Genomic DNA, 23348 nt, shown 5'->3' with positions numbered 1-23348 from the left:
CTGTCATTTCAGCTGCTTGATGTGATTGTGTGATAGAGTTAGTTGGCTGGCTAGCAAAGGAAAAGAAGCTAGCCTGCATAGGTACAGTGCATTCGGAAAGTTTTCAGACCCCTTACTTTTTTCCACATTTTGTTACGTTACAGCCTTATACTAAAATGGATGAAATAAAATAAAATCTATCTACACACAATACCACATAATGACAAAGCGATAACATATAGTTTTTATTAATGAAAAAAATATTTTAAAAATACCTTATTTACATACATTTTCAGACCCTTTGCTATGAGGCTGGAAATTGAGCTCAGGTCCATCCTGTTTCCATTGATCATCCTTGAGATGTTTCTTCAACTTGATTGGAGTCCACCTGTGGTAAATTCAAATGATTGGTCATTTCTGCAGCATTGAAGGTACCCAAGAACACAGTGGCTTCCATCACTCTTAAATAGAAGAAGTTTGGAACCACCAAGCCTCTTCCAAGTTCCGGCTGCACACGATAATTCCCGGCTTCTCATGTCTACCTCACATGATATCCCAAATTGAGTACCACAGAAAGAGCCATAATACCCATTAAATATTTTAAAAATACCTTATTTACGTACATTTTCAGACCCTTTGCTATGAGGCTGGAAATTGAGCTCACGTCCATCCTGTTTCCATTGATCATCCTTGAGATGTTTCTTCAACTTGATTGGAGTCCACCTGTGGTAAATTCAAATGATTGGTCATTTCTGCAGCATTGAAGGTACCCAAGAACACAGTGGCTTCCATCACTCTTAAATGGAAGAAGTTTTGAACCACCAAGCCTCTTCCAAGAGCCGCTGCACACAATAATTCCCGGCTTCTCAAGCCTTATTGTTTAATTAATTGACTAAGTAATTTCTGATTTCATTAGGTTCTGAGAGCGATAAATGTCCCACCCAGCCAAAGTCAGCCACACCCTTACTATTCCACTCATTGGGTTTCTGTAGTGTAGTGGTTATCACGTTCGCTTAACACGCGAAAGGTCCCCGGTTCGAGACCGGGCGGAAACACATTTTAACAAAGTGGTCCTTCGCACTTCTCAGTATTTGCTATTCAGACTTTAGTTTCAGTAGTAAGTTGGTTATCACGTTCGCCTCACACGCGAAAGTCAGTCACACCCTTAGTTTTCCAATCATTCGGCTTCTGTAGTGTAGTGGTTATCACGTTTGCCTCACACGCGAAAGGTCCCCGGTTCGAAACCGGGCGGAAACATTTTGTAATATTCAATATTTCCCAATGCCCAGAGGCTAGCATTTGGTTTGAAACAGTTGAGGTTTGTCTAAACCTTGCTGTCTACCTCTCCGACCTGTGGATCAATGTTGCCGTTTTTTTGGGGACCTCCACCATGCGATCTGTATGAATGTGACCAGACTGACAGCTTCTCTGAGCCAGGCAAATTCATTTATCAGGGTCATTGTAATGTATATATCCAAAGAAATGGCAATATAATCCAAGGTAAAACAAACAAAAATGTAGATCGTTTTCTGTCATTTCAGCTGCTTGATGTGATTGTGTGATAGATTTAGTTGGCTGGCTAGCAAAGGAAAAGAAGCTAGCCTGCATAGGTACAGTGCATTCGGAAAGTTTTCAGACCCCTTACACACGATAATTCCCGGCTTCTCATGTCTACCTCACATAATATCCCAAATTGAGTACCACAGAAAGAGCCATAATACCCATTAAATATTTTAAAAATACCTTATTTACGTACGTTTTCAGACCCTTTGCTATGAGGCTGGAAATTGAGCTCAGGTCCATCCTGTTTCCATTGATCATCCTTGAGATGTTTCTTCAACTTGATCGGAGTCCACCTGTGGTAAATTCAAATGATTGGTCATTTCTGCAGCATTGAAGGTACCCAAGAACACAGTGGCTTCCATCACTCTTAAATGGAAGAAGTTTTGAACCACCAAGCCTCTTCCAAGAGCCGCTGCACACAATAATTCCCGGCTTCTCAAGCCTTATTGTTTAATTAATTGACTAAGTCATTTCTGATTTCATTAGGTTCTGACAGCGATAAATGTCCCACCCAGCCAAAGTCAGCCACACCCTTACTATTCCAATCATTGGGTTTCTGTAGTGTAGTGGTTATCACGTTCACCTAACACGCGAAAGGTCCCCGGTTCGAGACCGGGCGGAAACACATTTTAACAAAGTGGTCCTTCGCACTTCTCAGTATTTGCTATTCAGACTTGAGTTTCAGTAGTGTATTGGTTATCATGTTCGCCCCACACGCGAAAGTCAGTCACACCCTTAGTTTTCCAATCATTCGGCTTCTGTAGTTTAGTGGTTTTCACGTTCGCCTCAAACGTGAAAGGTCCCCGGTTCGAAACCGGCCGGAAACATTTTGTAATATTCAATATTTCCCAATGCCCAGAGGCTAGCATTTGGTTTGAAACAGTTGAGGTTTGTCTAAACCTTGCTGTCTACCTCTCCGACCTGTGGATCAATGTTGCCGTTTTTTTGGGGACCTCCACCATGCGATCTGTATGAATGTGACCAGACTGACAGCTTCTCTGAGCCAGGCAAATTCATTTATCAGGGTCATTGTAATGGATATATCCAAAGAAATGGCAATATAATCCAAGGTAAAACAAACAAAAATGTAGATCGTTTTCTGTCATTTCAGCTGCTTGATGTGATTGTGTGATAGATTTAGTTGGCTGGCTAGCAAAGGAAAAGAAGCTAGTCTGCATAGGTACAGTGCATTCGGAAAGTTTTCAAACCCCTTACTTTTTTCCACATTTTGTTACGTTACAGCCTTATACTAAAATGGATGAAATAAAATAAAATCTATCTACACACAATACCACATAATGACAAAGCGATAGCATATAGTTTTTATTAATGAAAAAAATATTTTAAAAATACCTTATTTACATACATTTTCAGACCCTTTGCTATGAGGCTGGAAATTGAGCTCAGGTCCATCCTGTTTCCATTGATCATCCTTGAGATGTTTCTTCAACTTGATTGGAGTCCACCTGTGGTAAATTCAAATGATTGGTCATTTCTGCAGCATTGAATGTACCCAAGAACACAGTGGCTTCCATCACTCTTAAATAGAAGAAGTTTGGAACCACCAAGCCTCTTCCAAGTTCCGGCTGCACACGATAATTCCCGGCTTCTCATGTCTACCTCACATAATATCCCAAATTGAGTACCACAGAAAGAGCCATAATACCCATTAAATATTTTAAAAATACCCTATTTACGTACGTATTCAGACCCTTTGCTATGAGGCTGGAAATTGAGCTCAGGTCCATCCTGTTTCCATTGATCATCCTTGAGATGTTTCTTCAACTTGATTTGAGTCCACCTGTGGTAAATTCAAATGATTGGTCATTTCTGCAGCATTGAAGGTACCCAAGAACACAGTGGCTTCCATCACTCTTAAATAGAAGAAGTTTGGAACCACCAAGCCTCTTCCAAGTTCCGGCTGCACACGATAATTCCCGGCTTCTCATGTCTACCTCACATAATATCCCAAATTGAGTACACAGAAAGAGCCATAATACCCATTAAATATTTTAAAAATACCTTATTTACGTACGTTTTCAGACCCTTTGCTATGAGGCTGGAATTTGAGCTCAGGTCCATCCTGTTTCCATTGATCATCCTTGAGATGTTTCTTCAAATTGATTGGAGTCCACCTGTGGTAAATTCAAATGATTGGTCATTTCTGCAGCATTGAAGGTACCCAAGAACACAGTGGCTTCCATCACTCTTAAATGGAAGAAGTTTTGAACCACCAAGCCTCTTCCAAGAGCCGCTGCACACAATAATTCCCGGCTTCTCAAGCCTTATTGTTTAATTAATTGACTAAGTAATTTCTGATTTCATTAGGTTCTGAGAGCGATAAATGTCCCACCCAGCCAAAGTCAGCCACACCCTTAGTATTCCACTCATTGGGTTTCTGTAGTGTAGTGGTTATCACGTTCGCCTAACAAGCGAAAGTTCCCCGGTTCGAGACCGGGCGGAAACACATTTTAACAAATTGGTCCTTCGCACTTCTCAGTATTTGCTATTCAGACTTTAGTTTCAGTAGTAAATTGGTTATCACGTTCGCCTCACACGCGAAAGTCAGTCACACCCTTAGTTTTCCAATCATTCGGTTTCCGTAGTGTAGTGGTTATCACGTTCGCCTCACACGCGGAAGGTCCCCGGTTTGAAACCGGGCGGAAACATTTTTAATATTCAATATTTCCCAATGCCCAGAGGCTAGCATTTGGTTAGAAACAGTTGAGGTTTGTCTAAACCTTGCTGTCTACCTCTCCGACCTGTGGATCAATGTTGCCGTTTTTTTGGGGACCTCCACCATGCGATCTGTATGAATGTGACCAGACTGACAGCTTCTCTGAGCCAGGCAAATTCATTTATCAGGGTCATTGTAATGGATATATCCAAAGAAATGGCAATATAATCCAAGGTAAAACAAACAAAAATGTAGATCGTTTTCTGTCATTTCAGCTGCTTGATGTGATTGTGTGATAGAGTTAGTTGGCTGGCTAGCAAAGGAAAAGAAGCTAGCCTGCATAGGTACAGTGCATTCGGAAAGTTTTCAGACCCCTTACTTTTTTCCACATTTTGTTACGTTACAGCCTTATACTAAAATGGATGAATAAAATAAAATCTATCTACACACAATACCACATAATGACAAAGCGATAACATATAGTTTTTATTAATGAAAAAAATATTTTAAAAATACCTTATTTACATACATTTTCAGACCCTTTGCTATGAGGCTGGAAATTGAGCTCAGGTCCATCCTGTTTCCATTGATCATCCTTGAGATGTTTCTTCAACTTGATTGGAGTCCACCTGTGGTAAATTCAAATGATTGGTCATTTCTGCAGCATTGAAGGTACCCAAGAACACAGTGGCTTCCATCACTCTTAAATAGAAGAAGTTTGGAACCACCAAGCCTCTTCCAAGTTCCGGCTGCACACGATAATTCCCGGCTTCTCATGTCTACCTCACATGATATCCCAAATTGAGTACCACAGAAAGAGCCATAATACCCATTAAATATTTTAAAAATACCTTATTTACGTACATTTTCAGACCCTTTGCTATGAGGCTGGAAATTGAGCTCAGGTCCATCCTGTTTCCATTGATCATCCTTGAGATGTTTCTTCAACTTGATTGGAGTCCACCTGTGGTAAATTCAAATGATTGGTCATTTCTGCAGCATTGAAGGTACCCAAGAACACAGTGGCTTCCATCACTCTTAAATGGAAGAAGTTTTGAACCACCAAGCCTCTTCCAAGAGCCGCTGCACACAATAATTCCCGGCTTCTCAAGCCTTATTGTTTAATTAATTGACTAAGTAATTTCTGATTTCATTAGGTTCTGAGAGCGATAAATGTCCCACCCAGCCAAAGTCAGCCACACCCTTACTATTCCACTCATTTGGTTTCCGTAGTGTAGTGGTTATCATGTTCGCCTAACACGCGAAAGGTCCCCGGTTCGAGACCGGGCGGAAACACATTTTAACAAATTGGTCCTTCGCACTTCTCAGTATTTGCTATTCAGACTTTAGTTTCAGTAGTGTACTGGTTATCATGTTCGCCTCTCACGCGAAAGTCAGTCACACCCTTAGTCTTCCAATCTTTCGGTTTCCGTAGTGTAGTGGTTATCACGTTCGCCTCACACGCGAAAGGTCCCCGGCTCGAAACCGGGCGGAAACATTTTGTAATATTCCATTTTTCCCAATGCCCAGAGGCTAGCATTTGGTTTGAAACAGTTGAGGTTTGTCTAAACCTTGCTGTCTACCTCTCCGACCTGTGGATCAATGTTGCCGTTTTTTTGGGGACCTCCACCATGCGATCTGTATGAATGTGACCAGACTGACAGCTTCTCTGAGCCAGGCAAATTCATTTATCAGGGTCATTGTAATGGATATATCCAAAGAAATGGCAATATAATCCAAGGTAAAACAAACAAAAATGTAGATCGTTTTCTGTCATTTCAGCTGCTTGATGTGATTGTGTGATAGATTTAGTTGGCTGGCTAGCAAAGGAAAAGAAGCTAGCCTGCATAGGTACAGTGCATTCGGAAAGTTTTCAGACCCCTTACTTTTTTCCACATTTTGTTACGTTACAGCCTTATACTAAAATGGATGAAATAAAATAAAATCTATCTACACACAATACCACATAATGACAAAGCGATAACATATAGTTTTTATTAATGAAAAAAATATTTTAAAAATACCTTATTTACATACATTTTCAGACCCTTTGCTATGAGGCTGAAAATTGAGCTCAGGTCCATCCTGTTTCCATTGATCATCCTTGAGATGTTTCTTCAACTTGATTGGAGTCCACCTGTGGTAAATTCAAATGATTGGTCATTTCTGCAGCATTGAAGGTACCCAAGAACACAGTGGCTTCCATCACTCTTAAATGGAAGAAGTTTTGAACCACCAAGCCTCTTCCAAGAGCCGCTGCACACAATAATTCCCGGCTTCTCAAGCCTTATTGTTTAATTAATTGACTAAGTAATTTCTGATTTCATTAGGTTCTGAGAGCGATAAATGTCCCACCCAGCCAAAGTCAGCCACACCCTTAGTATTCCACTCATTGGGTTTCTGTAGTGTAGTGGTTATCACGTTCGCCTAACAAGCGAAAGTTCCCCGGTTCGAGACCGGGCGGAAACACATTTTAACAAATTGGTCCTTCGCACTTCTCAGTATTTGCTATTCAGACTTTAGTTTCAGTAGTAAGTTGGTTATCACGTTCGCCTCACACGCGAAAGTCAGTCACACCCTTAGTTTTCCAATCATTCGGTTTCCGTAGTGTAGTGGTTATCACGTTCGCCTCACACGTGAAAGGTCCCCGGTTCGAAACCGGGCGGAAACATTTTGTAATATTCAATATTTCCCAATGCGCAGAGGCTAGCATTTGGTTTGAAACAGTTGAGGTTTGTCTAAACCTTGCTGTCTACCTCTCCGACCTGTGGATCAATGTTGCCGTTTTTTTGGGGACCTCCACCATGCGATCTGTATGAATGTGACCAGACTGACAGCTTCTCTGAGCCAGGCAAATTCATTTATCAGGGTCATTGTAATGGATATATCCAAAGAAATGGCAATATAATCCAAGGTAAAACAAACAAAAATGTAGATCGTTTTCTGTCATTTCAGCTGCTTGATGTGATTGTGTGATAGATTTAGTTGGCTGGCTAGCAAAGGAAAAGAAGCTAGCCTGCATAGGTACAGTGCATTCTGAAAGTTTTCAGACCCCTTACTTTTTTCCACATTTTGTTACGTTACAGCCTTATACTAAAATGGATGAAATAAAATAAAATCTATCTACACACAATACCACATAATGACAAAGCGATAGCATATAGTTTTTATTAATGAAAAAAATATTTTAAAAATACCTTATTTACATACATTTTCAGACCCTTTGCTATGAGACTGGAAATTGAGCTCAGGTCCATCCTGTTTCCATTGATCATCCTTGAGATGTTTCTTCAACGTGATTGGAGTCCACCTGTGGTAAATTCAAATGATTGGTCATTTCTGCAGCATTGAAGGTACCCAAGAACACAGTGGCTTCCATCACTCTTAAATAGAAGAAGTTTGGAACCACCAAGCCTCTTCCAAGTTCCGGCTGCACACGATAATTCCCGGCTTCTCATGTCTACCTCACATAATATCCCAAATTGAGTACCACAGAAAGAGCCATAATACCCATTAAATATTTTAAAAATACCTTATTTACGTACGTTTTCAGACCCTTTGCTATGAGGCTGGAAATTGAGCTCAGGTCCATCCTGCTTCCATTGATCATCCTTGAGATGTTTCTTCAACTTGATTGGAGTCCACCTGTGGTAAATTCAAATGATTGGTCATTTCTGCAGCATTGAAGGTACCCAAGAACACAGTGGCTTCCATCACTCTTAAATGGAAGAAGTTTTGAACCACCAAGCCTCTTCCAAGAGCCGCTGCACACAATAATTCCCGGCTTCTCAAGCCTTATTGTTTAATTAATTGACTAAGTAATTTCTGATTTCATTAGGTTCTGAGAGCGATAAATGTCCCACCCAGCCAAAGTCAGCCACACCCTTAGTACTCCACTCATTGGGTTTCCGTAGTGTAGTTGTTATCACGTTCGCCTAACACGCGAAAGGTCCCCGTTTCGAGACCGGGCGGAAACACATTTTAACAAATTGGTCCTTCGCACTTCTCAGTATTTGCTATTCAGACTTTAGTTTCAGTAGTGTATTGGTTATCACGTTCGCCTCACACGCGAAAGTCAGTGACACCCTTAGTTTTCCAATAATTCGGTTTCCGTAGTGTAGTGGTTATCACGTTCGCCTCACACGCGAAAGGTCCCCGTTTCGAAACCGGGCGGAAACATTTTGTAATATTCAATATTTCCCAATGCCCAGAGGCTAGCATTTGGTTTGAAACAGTTGAGGTTTGTCTAAACCTTGCTGTCTACCTCTCCGACCAGTGGATCAATGTTGCCGTTTTTTTGGGGACCTCCACCATGCGATCTGTATGAATGTGACCAGACTGACAGCTTCTCTGAGCCAGGCAAATTCATTTATCAGGGTCATTGTAATGGATATATCCAAAGAAATGGCAATATAATCCAAGGTAAAACAAAGAAAAATGTAGATCGTTTTCTGTCATTTCAGCTGCTTGATGTGATTGTGTGATAGATTTAGTTGGCTGGCTAGCAAAGGAAAAGAAGCTAGCCTGCATAGGTACAGTGCATTCGGAAAGTTTTCAGACCCCTTACTTTTTTCCACATTTTGTTACGTTACAGCCTTATACTAAAATGGATGAAATAAAATAAAATCTATCTACACACAATACCACATAATGACAAAGCGATAGCATATAGTTTTTATTAATGAAAAAAATATTTTAAAAATACCTTATTTACATACATTTTCAGACCCTTTGCTATGAGACTGGAAATTGAGCTCAGGTCCATCCTGTTTCCATTGATCATCCTTGAGATGTTTCTTCAACGTGATTGGAGTCCACCTGTGGTAAATTCAAATGATTGGTCATTTCTGCAGCATTGAAGGTACCCAAGAACACAGTGGCTTCCATCACTCTTAAATAGAAGAAGTTTGGAACCACCAAGCCTCTTCCAAGTTCCGGCTGCACACGATAATTCCCGGCTTCTCATGTCTACCTCACATAATATCCCAAATTGAGTACCACAGAAAGAGCCATAATACCCATTAAATATTAAAAAAATACCTTATTTACATACATTTTCAGACCCTTTGCTATGAGGCTGGAAATTGAGCTCAGGTCCATCCTGTTTCCATTGATCATCCTTGAGATGTTTCTTCAACTTGATTGGAGTCCACCTGTGGTAAATTCAAATGATTGGTCATTTCTGCAGCATTGAAGGTACCCAAGAACACAGTGGCTTCCATCACTCTTAAATGGAAGAAGTTTTGAACCACCAAGCCTCTTCCAAGAGCCGCTGCAAACAATAATTCCCGGCTTCTCAAGCCTTATTGTTTAATTAATTGACTAAGTAATTTCTGATTTCATTAGGTTCTGAGAGCGATAAATGTCCCACCCAGCCAAAGTCAGCCACACCCTTAGTACTCCACTCATTGGGTTTCCGTAGTGTAGTTGTTATCACGTTCGCCTAACACGCGAAAGGTCCCCGTTTCGAGACCGGGCGGAAACACATTTTAACAAATTGGTCCTTCGCACTTCTCAGTATTTGCTATTCAGACTTTAGTTTCAGTAGTGTATTGGTTATCACGTTCGCCTCACACGCGAAAGTCAGTGACACCCTTAGTTTTCCAATAATTCGGTTTCCGTAGTGTAGTGGTTATCACGTTCGCCTCACACGCGAAAGGTCCCCGTTTCGAAACCGGGCGGAAACATTTTGTAATATTCAATATTTCCCAATGCCCAGAGGCTAGCATTTGGTTTGAAACAGTTGAGGTTTGTCTAAACCTTGCTGTCTACCTCTCCGACCAGTGGATCAATGTTGCCGTTTTTTTGGGGACCTCCACCATGCGATCTGTATGAATGTGACCAGACTGACAGCTTCTCTGAGCCAGGCAAATTAATTTATCAGGGTCATTGTAATGGATATATCCAAAGAAATGGCAATATAATCCAAGGTAAAACAAACAAAAATGTAGATCGTTTTCTGTCATTTCAGCTGCTTGATGTGATTGTGTGATAGATTTAGTTGGCTGGCTAGCAAAGGAAAAGAAGCTAGCCTGCATAGGTACAGTGCATTCGGAAAGTTTTCAGACCCCTTACTTTTTTCCACATTTTGTTACGTTACAGCCTTATACTAAAATGGATGAAATAAAATAAAATCTATCTACACACAATACCACATAATGACAAAGCGATAGCATATAGTTTTTATTAATGAAAAAAATATTTTAAAAATACCTTATTTACATACATTTTCAGACCCTTTGCTATGAGACTGGAAATTGAGCTCAGGTCCATCCTGTTTCCATTGATCATCCTTGAGATGTTTCTTCAACGTGATTGGAGTCCACCTGTGGTAAATTCAAATGATTGGTCATTTCTGCAGCATTGAAGGTACCCAAGAACACAGTGGCTTCCATCACTCTTAAATAGAAGAAGTTTGGAACCACCAAGCCTCTTCCAAGTTCCGGCTGCACACGATAATTCCCGGCTTCTCATGTCTACCTCACATAATATCCCAAATTGAGTACCACAGAAAGAGCCATAATACCCATTAAATATTTAAAAAATACCTTATTTACATACATTTTCAGACCCTTTGCTATGAGGCTGGAAATTGAGCTCAGGTCCATCCTGTTTCCATTGATCATCCTTGAGATGTTTCTTCAACTTGATTGGAGTCCACCTGTGGTAAATTCAAATGATTGGTCATTTCTGCAGCATTGAAGGTACCCAAGAACACAGTGGCTTCCATCACTCTTAAATGGAAGAAGTATTGAACCACCAAGCCTCTTCCAAGAGCCGCTGCAAACAATAATTCCCGGCTTCTCAAGCCTTATTGTTTAATTAATTGACTAAGTAATTTCTGATTTCATTAGGTTCTGAGAGCGATAAATGTCCCACCCAGCCAAAGTCAGCCACACCCTTAGTACTCCGCTCAATGGGTTTCCGTAGTCTAGTGGTTATCACGTTAAACTAACACGCGAAAGGTCCCCGGTTCGAGACCGGGCGGAAATACATTTTAACAAATTGGTCCTTCGCACTTCTCAGTATTTGCTATTCAGACTTTAGTTTCAGTAGTGTATTGGTTATCACGTTCGCCTCACACGCGAAAGTCAGTCACACCCTTAGTTTTCCAATCATTCGGTTTCCGTAGTGTAGTGGTTATCACGTTCGCCTCACATGCGAAAGGTCCCCGTTTCGAAACCGGGCGGAAACATTTTGTAATATTCAATATTTCCCAATGCCCAGAGGCTAGCATTTGGTTTGAAACAGTTGAGGTTTGTCTAAACCTTGCTGTCTACCTCTCCGACCTGTGGATCAATGTTGCCGTTTTTTTGGGGACCTCCACCATGCGATCTGTATGAATGTGACCAGACTGACAGCTTCTCTGAGCCAGGCAAATTCATTTATCAGGGTCATTGTAATGGATATATCCAAAGAAATTGCAATATAATCCAAGGTAAAACAAACAAAAATGTAGATCGTTTTCTGTCATTTCAGCTGCTTGATGTGATTGTGTGATAGATTTAGTTGGCTGGCTAGCAAAGGAAAAGAAGCTAGCCTGCATAGGTACAGTGCATTCGGAAAGTTTTCAGACCCCTTACTTTTTTCCACATTTTGTTACGTTACAGCCTTATACTAAAATGGATGAAATAAAATAAAATCTATCTACACACAATACCACATAATGACAAAGCGATAACAAATAGTTTTTATTAATGAAAAAAATATTTTAAAAATACCTTATTTACATACATTTTCAGACCCTTTGCTATGAGACTGGAAATTGAGCTCAGGTCCATCCTGTTTCCATTGATCATCCTTGAGATGTTTCTTCAACTTGATTGGAGTCCACCTGTGGTAAATTCAAATGATTGGTCATTTCTGCAGCATTGAAGGTACCCAAGAACACAGTGGCTTCCATCACTCTTAAATAGAAGAAGTTTGGAACCACCAAGCCTCTTCCAAGTTTCGGCTGCACACGATAATTCCCGGCTTCTCATGTCTACCTCACATAATATCCCAAATTGAGTACCACAGAAAGAGCCATAATACCCATTAAATATTTTAAAAATACCTTATTTACGTACGTTTTCAGACCCTTTGCTATGAGGCTGGAAATTGAGCTCAGGTCCATCCTGCTTCCATTGATCATCCTTGAGATGTTTCTTCAACTTGATTGGAGTCCACCTGTGGTAAATTCAAATGATTGGTCATTTCTGCAGCATTGAAGGTACCCAAGAACACAGTGGCTTCCATCACTCTTAAATGGAAGAAGTTTTGAACCACCAAGCCTCTTCCAAGAGCCGCTGCACACAATAATTCCCGGCTTCTCAAGCCTTATTGTTTAATTAATTGACTAAGTAATTTCTGATTTCATTAGGTTCTGAGAGCGATAAATGTCCCACCCAGCCAAAGTCAGCCACACCCTTAGTACTCCACTCATTGGGTTTCCGTAGTGTAGTTGTTATCACGTTCGCCTAACACGCGAAAGGTCCCCGTTTCGAGACCGGGCGGAAACACATTTTAACAAATTGGTCCTTCGCACTTCTCAGTATTTGCTATTCAGACTTTAGTTTCAGTAGTGTATTGGTTATCACGATCGCCTCACACGCGAAAGTAAGTCACACCCTTAGTTTTCCAATCATTTGGTTTCCGTAGTGTAGTGGTTATCACGTTCGCCTCACACGCGAAAGGTCCCCGGTTCGAAACCGGGCGGAAACATTTTGTAATATTCAATATTTCCCAATGCCCAGAGGCTAGCATTTGGTTTGAAACAGTTGAGGTTTGTCTAAATCTTGCTGTCTACCTCTCCGACCTGTGGATCAATGTTGCCGTTTTTTTGGGGACCTCCACCATGCGATCTGTATGAATGTGACCAGACTGACAGCTTCTCTGAGCCAGGCAAATTCATTTATCAGGGTCATTGTAATGGATATATCCAAAGAAATGGCAATATAATCCAAGGTAAAACAAACAAAAATGTAGATTGTTTTCTGTCATTTCAGCTGCTTGATGTGATTGTGTGATAGATTTAGTTGGCTGACTAGCAAAGGAAAAGAAGCTAGCCTGCATAGGTACAGTGCATTGGGAAAGTTTTCAGACCCCTTACTTTTTTCCACATTTTGTTTCGTTACAGCCTTATACTAAAATGGATGAAATAAAATAAAATCTATCTACACACAATACCACATAATGACAAAGCGATAACATATAGTTTTTATTAATGAAAAAAATATTTTAAAAATACCTTATTTACATACATTTTCAGACCCTTTGCTATGAGGCTGGAAATTGAGCTCAGGTCCATCCTGTTTCCATTGATCATCCTTGAGATGTTTCTTCAACTTGATTGGAGTCCACCTGTGGTAAATTCAAATGATTGGTCATTTCTGCAGCATTGAAGGTACCCAAGAACACAGTGGCTTCCATCACTCTTAAATGGAAGAAGTTTTGAACCACCAAGCCTCTTCCAAGAGCCGCTGCACACAATAATTCCCGGCTTCTCAAGCCTTATTGTTTAATTAATTGACTAAGTAATTTCTAATTTCATTAGGTTCTGAGAGCGATAAATGTCCCACCCAGCCAAAGTCAGCCACACCCTTAATATTCCACTCATTGGGTTTCCGTAGTGTAGTGGTTATCATGTTCGCCTAACACGCAAAAGGTCCCCGGTTCGAGACCGGGCTGAAACACAATTTACCAAATTGGTCCTTCGCACTTCTCAGTATTTGCTATTCAGACTTTAGTTTCAGTAGTGTATTGGTTATCACGTTCGCCTCACACGCGAAAGTCAGTGACACCCTTAGTTTTCCAATAATTCGGTTTCCGTAGTGTAGTGGTTATCACGTTCGCCTCACACGCGAAAGGTCCCCGTTTCGAAACCGGGCGGAAACATTTTGTAATATTCAATATTTCCCAATGCCCAGAGGCTAGCATTTGGTTTGAAACAGTTGAGGTTTGTCTAAACCTTGCTGTCTACCTCTCCGACCAGTGGATCAATGTTGCCGTTTTTTTGGGGACCTCCACCATGCGATCTGTATGAATGTGACCAGACTGACAGCTTCTCTGAGCCAGGCAAATTAATTTATCAGGGTCATTGTAATGGATATATCCAAAGAAATGGCAATATAATCCAAGGTAAAACAAACAAAAATGTAGATCGTTTTCTGTCATTTCAGCTGCTTGATGTGATTGTGTGATAGATTTAGTTGGCTGGCTAGCAAAGGAAAAGAAGCTAGCCTGCATAGGTACAGTGCATTCGGAAAGTTTTCAGACCCCTTACTTTTTTCCACATTTTGTTACGTTACAGCCTTATACTAAAATGGATGAAATAAAATAAAATCTATCTACACACAATACCACATAATGACAAAGCGATAGCATATACAGTGCCTTGCGAAAGTATTCGGCCCCCTTGAACTTTGCGACCTTTTGCCACATTTCAGGCTTCAAACATAAAGATATAAAACTGTATTTTTTTGTGAAGAATCAACAACAAGTGGGACACAATCATGAAGTGGAACGACATTTATTGGATATTTCAAACTTTTTTAACAAATCAAAAAATGAAAAATTGGGCGTGCAAAATTATTCAGCCCCTTTACTTTCAGTGCAGCAAACTCTCTCCAGAAGTTCAGTGAGGATCTCTGAATGATCCAATGTTGACCTAAATGACTAATGATGATAAATACAATCCACCTGTGTGTAATCAAGTCTCCGTATAAATGTACCTGCACTGTGATAGTCTCAGAGGTCCGTCAAAAGCGCAGAGAGCATCATGAAGAACAAGGAACACACCAGGCAGGTCCGAGATACTGTTGTGAAGAAGTTTAAAGCCGGATTTGGATACAAAAAGATTTCACAAGCTTTAAACATGCCAAGGAGCACTGTGCAAGCGATAATATTGAAATGGAAGGAGTATCAGACCACTGCAAATCTACCAAGACCTGGCCGTCCCTCTAAACTTTCAGCTCATACAAGGAGAAGACTGATCAGAGATGCAGCCAAGAGGCCCATGATCACTCTGGATGAACTGCAGAGATCTACAGCTGAGGTGGGAGACTCTGTCCATAGGACAACAATCAAAAAGTCATATATTGCACAAATCTGGCCTTTATGGAAGAGTGGCAAGAAGAAAGCCCTTTCTTAAAGATATCCATAAAAAGTGTTGTTTAAAGATTGCCACAATCCACCTGGGAGACACACCAAACATGTGGAAGAAGGTGCTCTGGTCAGATGAAACCAAAATTGAACTTTTTGGCAACAATGCAAAACGTTATGTTTGGCGTAAAAGCAACACAGCTCATCACCCTGAACGCACCATCCCCACTGTCAAACATGGTGGTGGCAGCATCATGGTTTGGGCCTGCTTTTCTTCAGCAGGGACAGGGAAGATGGTTAAAATTGATGGGAAGATGGATGGAGCCAAATACAGGACCATTCTGGAAGAAAACCTGATGGAGTCTGCAAAAGACCTGAGACTGGGACGGAGATTTGTCTTCCAACAAGACAATGATCCAAAACATAAAGCAAAATCTACAATGGAATGGTTCAAAAATAAACATATCCAGGTGTTAGAATGGCCAAGTCAAAGTCCAGACCTGAATCCAATCAAGAATCTGTGGAAAGAACTGAAAACTGTTGTTCACAAATGCTCTCCATCCAACCTCACTGAGCTCGAGCTGTTTTGCAAGGAGGAATGGGAAAAAATGTCAGTCTCTCGATGTGCAAAACTGATAGAGACATACCCCAAGCGACTTACAGCTGTAATCGCAGCAAAAGGTGGCGCTACAAAGTATTAACTTAAGGGGGCTGAATAATTTTGCACGCCCAATTTTTCAGTTTTTGATTTGTTAAAAAAGTTTGAAATATCCAATAAATGTCGTTCCACTTCATGATTGTGTCCCACTTGTTGTTGATTCTTCACAAAAAAATACAGTTTTATATCTTTATGTTTGAAGCCTGAAATGTGGCAAAAGGTCGCAAAGTTCAAGGGGGCCGAATACTTTCGCAAGGCACTGTAGTTTTTATTAATGAAAAAAATATTTTAAAAATACCTTATTTACATACATTTTCAGACCCTTTGCTATGAGACTGGAAATTGAGCTCAGGTCCATCCTGTTTCCATTGATCATCCTTGAGATGTTTCTTCAACTTGATTGGAGTCCACCTGTGGTAAATTCAAATGATTGGTCATTTCTGCAGCATTGAAGGTACCCAAGAACACAGTGGCTTCCATTACTCTTAAATGGAAGAAGTTTGGAACCACCAAGCCTCTTCCAAGAGCCGCTGCACACAATAATTCCCGGCTCCTCAAGCCTTATTGTTTAATTAATTGACTAAGTAATTTCTAATTTCATTAGGTTCTGAGAGCGATAAATGTCCCACCCAGCCAAAGTCAGCCACACCCTTAGTATTCCACTCATTGGGTTTCCGTAGTGTAGTGGTTATCATGTTCGCCTAACACGCAAAAGGTCCCCGGTTCGAGACCGGGCTGAAACACAATTTACCAAATTGGTCCTTCGCATTTCTCAGTATTTGCTATTCAGACTTTAGTTTCAGTAGTGTATTGGTTATCACGTTCGCCTCACACGCGAAAGTCAGTCACACCCTTAGTTTTCCAGTCATTCGGCTTCTGTAGTGTAGTGGTTATCACGTTCGCCTCACATGCGAAAGGTCCCCGGTTCGAAACCGGGCGGAAACATTATGTAATATTCAATGTTTCCCAATGCCCAGAGGCTAGCATTTGGTTTGAAACAGTTGAGGTTTGTCTAAACCTTGCTGTCTGCCTCTCCGACCTGTGGATCAATGTTGCTGTTTTTTTGGGGACCTCCACCATGCGATCTGTATGAATGTGACCAGACTGACAGCTTCTCTGAGCCAGGCAAATTCATTTATCAGGGTCATTGTAATGGATATATCCAAAGAAATGGCAATATAATCCAAGGTAAAACAAACAAAAATGTAGATCGTTTTCTGTCATTTCAGCTGCTTGATGTGATTGTGTGATAGATTTAGTTGGCTGGCTAGCAAAGGAAAAGAAGCTAGCCTGCATAGGTACAGTGCATTCGGAAAGTTTTCAGACCCCTTACTTTTTTCCACATTTTGTTACGTTACAGCCTTATACTAAAATGGATGAAATAAAATAAAATCTATCTACACACAATACCACATAATGACAAAGCGATAGCATATAGTTTTTATTAATGAAAAAAATATTTTAAAAATACCTTATTTACATACATTTTCAGACCCTTTGCTATGAGACTGGAAATTGAGCTCAGGTCCATCCTGTTTCCATTGATCATCCTTGAGATGTTTCTTCAACTTGATTGGAGTCCACCTGTGGTAAATTCAAATGATTGGTCATTTCTGCAGCATTGAAGGTACCCAAGAACACAGTGGCTTCCATCACTCTTAAATAGAAGAAGTTTGGAACCACCAAGCCTCTTCCAAGTTCCGGCTGCACACGATAATTCCCGGCTTCTCATGTCTACCTCACATAATATCCCAAATTGAGTTCCACAGAAAGAGCCATAATACAAATTAAATATTTTAAAAATACCTTATTTACGTACGTTTTCAGACCCTTTGCTATGAGACTGGAAATTGAGCTCAGGTCCATCCTGTTTCCATTGATCATCCTTGAGATGTTTCTTCAACTTGATTGGAGTCCACCTGTGGTAAATTCAAATGATTGGTCATTTCTGCAGCATTGAAGGTACCCAAGAACACAGTGGCTTCCATCACTCTTAAATGGAAGAAGTTTTGAACCACCAAGCCTCTTCCAAGAGCCGCTGCACACAATAATTCCCGGCTTCTCAAGCCTTATTGTTTAATTAATTGACTAAGTAATTTCTGATTTCATTAGGTTCTGAGAGCGATAAATGTCCCACCCAGCCAAAGTCAGCCACACCCTTAGTAATCCACTCATTGGGTTTCCGTAGTGTAGTGGTTATCACGTTCGCCTAACACGCGAAAGGTCCCCGGTTCGAGACCGGGCGGAAACACATTTTAACAAATTGGTCCTTCGCACTTCTCAGTATTTTCTATTCAGACTTTAGTTTCAGTAGTGTATTGGTTATCACGTTCGCCTCACACGCGAAAGTCAGTGACACCCTTAGTTTTCCAATAATTCGGTTTCCGTAGTGTAGTGGTTATCACGTTCGCCTCACACGCGAAAGGTCCCCGTTTCGAAACCGGGCGGAAACATTTTGTAATATTCAATATTTCCCAATGCCCAGAGGCTAGCATTTGGTTTGAAACAGTTGAGGTTTGTCTAAACCTTGCTGTCTACCTCTCCGACCTGTGGATCAATGTTGCCGTTTTTTTGGGGACCTCCACCATGCGATCTGTATGAATGTGACCAGACTGACAGCTTCTCTGAGCCAGGCAAATTCATTTATCAGGGTCATTGTAATGGATATATCCAAAGAAATGGCAATATAATCCAAGGTAAAACAAACAAAAATGTAGATCGTTTTCTGTCATTTCAGCTGCTTGATGTTATTGTGTGATAGATTTAGTTGGCTGGCTAGCAAAGGAAAATAAGCTAGCCTGCATAGGTACAGTGCATTCGGAAAGTTTTCAGACCCCTTACTTTTTTCCACATTTTGTTACGTTACAGCCTTATACTAAAATGGATGAAATAAAATAAAATCTATCTACACACAATACCACATAATGACAAAGCGATAGCATATAGTTTTTATTAATGAAAAAAATATTTTAAAAATACCTTATTTACATACATTTTCAGACCCTTTGCTATGAGACTGGAAATTGAGCTCAGGTCCATCCTGTTTCCATTGATCATCCTTGAGATGTTTCTTCAACTTGATTGGAGTCCACCTGTGGTAAATTCAAATGATTGGTCATTTCTGCAGCATTGAAGGTACCCAAGAACACAGTGGCTTCCATCACTCTAAAATAGAAGAAGTTTGGAACCACCAAGCCTCTTCCAAGTTCCGGCTGCACACGATAATTCCCGGCTTCTCATGTCTACCTCACATAATATCCCAAATTGAGTTCCACAGAAAGAGCCATAATACCCATTAAATATTTTAAAAATACCTTATTTACGTACGTTTTCAGACCCTTTGCTATGAGACTGGAAATTGAGCTCAGGTCCATCCTGTTTCCATTGATCATCCTTGAGATGTTTCTTCAACTTGATTGGAGTCCACCTGTGGTAAATTCAAATGATTGGTGATTTCTGCAGCATTGAAGGTACCCAAGAACACAGTGGCTTCCATCACTCTTAAATGGAAGAAGTTTTGAACCACCAAGCCTCTTCCAAGAGCCGCTGCACACAATAATTCCCGGCTTCTCAAGCCTTATTGTTTAATTAATTGACTAAGTAATTTCTGATTTCATTAGGTTCTGAGAGCGATAAATGTCCCACCCAGCCAAAGTCAGCCACACCCTTAGTAATCCACTCATTGGGTTTCCGTAGTGTAGTGGTTATCACGTTCGCCTAACACGCGAAAGGTCCCCGGTTCGAGACCGGGCGGAAACACATTTTAACAAATTGGTCCTTCGCACTTCTCAGTATTTTCTATTCAGACTTTAGTTTCAGTAGTGTATTGGTTATCACGTTCGCCTCACACGCGAAAGTCAGTGACACCCTTAGTTTTCCAATAATTCGGTTTCTGTAGTGTAGTGGTTATCACGTTCGCCTCACATGCGAAAGGTCCCCGTTTCGAAACCGGGCGGAAACATTTTGTAATATTCAATATTTCCCAATGCCCAGAGGCTAGCATTTGGTTTGAAACAGTTGAGGTTTGTCTAAACCTTGCTGTCTACCTCTCCGACCTGTGGATCAATGTTGCCGTTTTTTTGGGGACCTCCACCATGCGATCTGTATGAATGTGACCAGACTGACAGCTTCTCTGAGCCAGGCAAATTCATTTATCAGGGTCATTGTAATGGATATATCCAAAGAAATGGCAATATAATCCAAGGTAAAACAAAAAAAATGTAGATCGTTTTCTGTCATTTCAGCTGCTTGATGTGATTGTGTGATAGATTTAGTTGGCTGGCTAGCAAAGGAAAAGAAGCTAGCCTGCATAGGTACAGTGCATTCGGAAAGTTTTCAGACCCCTTACTTTTTTCCACATTTTGTTACGTTACAGCCTTATACTAAAATGGATGAAATAAAATAAAATCTATCTACACACAATACCACATAATGACAAAGCGATAGCATATAGTTTTTATTAATGAAAAAAATATTTTAAAAATACCTTATTTACATACATTTTCAGACCCTTTGCTATGAGACTGGAAATTGAGCTCAGGTCCATCCTGTTTCCATTGATCATCCTTGAGATGTTTCTTCAACTTGATTGGAGTCCACCTGTGGTAAATTCAAATGATTGGTCATTTCTGCAGCATTGAAGGTACCCAAGAACACAGTGGCTTCCATCACTCTTAAATAGAAGAAGTTTGGAACCACCAAGCCTCTTCCAAGTTCCGGCTGCACACGATAATTCCCGGCTTCTCATGTCTACCTCACATAATATCCCAAATTGAGTTCCACAGAAAGAGCCATAATACCCATTAAATATTTTAAAAATACCTTATTTACGTACGTTTTCAGACCCTTTGCTATGAGACTGGAAATTGAGCTCAGGTCCATCCTGTTTCCATTGATCATCCTTGAGCTGTTTCTTCAACTTGATTGGAGTCCACCTGTGGTAAATTCAAATGATTGGTCATTTCTGCAGCATTGAAGGTACCCAAGAACACAGTGGCTTCCATCACTCTTAAATAGAAGAAGTTTGGAACCACCAAGCCTCTTCCAAGTTCCGGCTGCACACGATAATTCCCGGCTTCTCATGTCTACCTCACATAATATCCCAAATTGAGTTCCACAGAAAGAGCCATAATACCCATTAAATATTTTAAAAATACCTTATTTACGTACGTTTTGTTACGTTACAGCCTTATACTAAAATGGATGAAATAAAATAAAATCTATCTACACACAATACCACATAATGACAAAGCGATAACATATAGTTTTTATTAATGAAAAAAATATTTTAAAAATACCTTATTTACATACATTTTCAGACCCTTTGCTATGAGGCTGGAAATTGAGCTCAGGTCCATCCTGTTTCCATTGATCATCCTTGAGATGTTTCTTCAACTTGATTGGAGTCCACCTGTGGTAAATTCAAATGATTGGTCATTTCTGCAGCATTGAAGGTACCCAAGAACACAGTGGCTTCCATCACTCTTAAATGGAAGAAGTTTTGAACCACCAAGCCTCTTCCAAGAGCCGCTGCACACAATAATTCCCGGCTTCTCAAGCCTTATTGTTTAATTAATTGACTAAGTAATTTCTGATTTCATTAGATTCTGAGAGCGATAAACGTCCCACCCAGCCAAAGTCAGCCACACCCTTAGTATTCCACTCATTGGGTTTCTGTAGTGTAGTGGTTATCACGTTCGCCTAACACGTGAAAGGTCCCCGGTTCGAGACCGGGCGGAAACACATTTTAACAAATTGGTCCTTCGCACTTCTCAGTATTTGCTATTCAGACTTTAGTTTCAGTAGTATGTTGGTTATCACGTTCGCCTCACACGCTTAAGTCAGTCACACCCTTAGTTTTCCAATCATTCGGTTTCCGTAGTGTAGTGGTTATCACGTTTGCCTCACACGCGAAAGGTCCCAGGTTCGAAACCAGGTGGAAACATTTTGTAATATTCAATATTTCCCAATGGCCAGAGGCTAGCATTTGGTTTGAAACAGTTGAGGTTTGTCTAAACCTTGCTGTCTACCTCTCCGACCTGTGGATCAATGTTGCCGTTTTTTGGGGGACCTCCACCATGCGATCTGTATGAATGTGACCAGACTGACAGCTTCTCTGAGCCAGGCAAATTCATTTATCAGGGTCATTGTAATGGATATATCCAAAGAAATGGCAATATAATCCAAGGTAAAACAAACAAAAATGTAGATTGTTTTCTGTCATTTCAGCTGCTTGATGTGATTGTGTGATAGATTTAGTTGGCTGGCTAGCAAAGGAAAAGAAGCTAGCCTGCATAGGTACAGTGCATTCGGAAAGTTTTCAGACCCCTTACTTTTTTCCACATTTTGTTACGTTACAGCCTTATACTAAAATGGATGAAATAAAATAAAATCTATCTACACACAATACCACATAATGACAAAGCGATAACATAGAATTAGTTGGCTGGCTAGCAAAGGAAAATAAGCTAGCCTGCATAGGTACAGTGCATTCGGAAAGTTTTCAGACCCCTTACTTTTTTCCACATTTTGTTACGTTACAGCCTTATACTAAAATGGATGAAATAAAATAAAATCTATCTACACACAATACCACATAATGACAAAGCGATAACATATAGTTTTTATTAATGAAAAAAATATTTTAAAAATACCTTATTTACATACATTTTCAGACCCTTTGCTATGAGGCTGGAAATTGAGCTCAGGTCCATCCTGTTTCCATTGATCATCCTTGAGATGTTTCTTCAACTTGATTGGAGTCCACCTGTGGTAAATTCAAATGATTGGTCATTTCTGCAGCATTGAAGGTACCCAAGAACACAGTGGCTTCCATCACTCTTAAATGGAAGAAGTTTTGAACCACCAAGCCTCTTCCAAGAGCCGCTGCACACAATAATTCCCGGCTTCTCAAGCCTTATTGTTTAATTAATTGACTAAGTAATTTCTGATTTCATTAGGTTCTGAGAGCGATAAATGTCCCACCCAGCCAAAGTCAGCCACACCCTTAGTAATCCACTCATTGGGTTTCCGTAGTGTAGTGGTTATCACGTTCGCCTAACACGCGAAAGGTCCCTGGTTCGAGACCGGGCGGAAACACATTTTAACAAATTGGTCCTTCGCACTTCTCAGTATTTGCAATTCAGACTTTAGTTTCAGTAGTATGTTGGTTATCACGTTCGCCTCACACGCGAAAGTCAGTCACACCCTTAGTTTTCCAATCATTTGGTTTCCGTAGTGTAGTGGTTATCACATTCGCCTCACAAGCGAAAGGTCCCCGGTTCGAAACCGGGCGGAAACATTTTGTAATATTCAATATTTCCCAATGCCCAGAGGCTAGCATTTGGTTTGAAACAGTTGAGGTTTGTCTAAACCTTGCTGTCTACCTCT

General features: G+C 40.5%; 10 non-coding genes across 10 annotated transcripts; all 10 read left to right on the top strand.

Annotated features, from left to right (window-relative positions):
* Nucleotides 1-961: 961 nt before the first annotated feature.
* Nucleotides 962-1034, top strand: trnav-aac (transfer RNA valine (anticodon AAC)). Its single transcript has one exon. It is a non-coding gene; the product is annotated as a tRNA-Val (tRNA).
* A 2902-nt stretch (nt 1035-3936) lies between these two features.
* trnav-aac (transfer RNA valine (anticodon AAC)) lies at nt 3937-4009 on the top strand. Its single transcript has one exon. It is a non-coding gene; the product is annotated as a tRNA-Val (tRNA).
* A 1433-nt stretch (nt 4010-5442) lies between these two features.
* trnav-aac (transfer RNA valine (anticodon AAC)) lies at nt 5443-5515 on the top strand. Its single transcript has one exon. It is a non-coding gene; the product is annotated as a tRNA-Val (tRNA).
* Nucleotides 5516-6615: 1100 nt separating this feature from the next.
* trnav-aac (transfer RNA valine (anticodon AAC)) lies at nt 6616-6688 on the top strand. Its single transcript has one exon. It is a non-coding gene; the product is annotated as a tRNA-Val (tRNA).
* Nucleotides 6689-12849: 6161 nt separating this feature from the next.
* Nucleotides 12850-12922, top strand: trnav-cac (transfer RNA valine (anticodon CAC)). Its single transcript has one exon. It is a non-coding gene; the product is annotated as a tRNA-Val (tRNA).
* A 5215-nt stretch (nt 12923-18137) lies between these two features.
* On the top strand, nt 18138-18210 carry trnav-aac (transfer RNA valine (anticodon AAC)). Its single transcript has one exon. It is a non-coding gene; the product is annotated as a tRNA-Val (tRNA).
* Nucleotides 18211-19645: 1435 nt separating this feature from the next.
* trnav-aac (transfer RNA valine (anticodon AAC)) lies at nt 19646-19718 on the top strand. The gene has a single exon. It is a non-coding gene; the product is annotated as a tRNA-Val (tRNA).
* A 1910-nt stretch (nt 19719-21628) lies between these two features.
* trnav-aac (transfer RNA valine (anticodon AAC)) lies at nt 21629-21701 on the top strand. Its single transcript has one exon. It is a non-coding gene; the product is annotated as a tRNA-Val (tRNA).
* A 1283-nt stretch (nt 21702-22984) lies between these two features.
* trnav-aac (transfer RNA valine (anticodon AAC)) lies at nt 22985-23057 on the top strand. The gene has a single exon. It is a non-coding gene; the product is annotated as a tRNA-Val (tRNA).
* A 129-nt stretch (nt 23058-23186) lies between these two features.
* trnav-cac (transfer RNA valine (anticodon CAC)) lies at nt 23187-23259 on the top strand. The gene has a single exon. It is a non-coding gene; the product is annotated as a tRNA-Val (tRNA).
* The last annotated feature ends 89 nt before the right edge of the window (nt 23260-23348 follow it).

The sequence above is a fragment of the Oncorhynchus mykiss genome, chromosome 8, assembly GCF_057628025.1.
Source record: "Oncorhynchus mykiss isolate SJ-2025 chromosome 8, ASM5762802v1, whole genome shotgun sequence".
Classification (NCBI taxonomy): Eukaryota; Metazoa; Chordata; class Actinopteri; order Salmoniformes; family Salmonidae; genus Oncorhynchus; species Oncorhynchus mykiss.
Note: the sequence above shows the minus strand (reverse complement) of the source record. Positions and strands in the feature narration are given on the sequence as shown.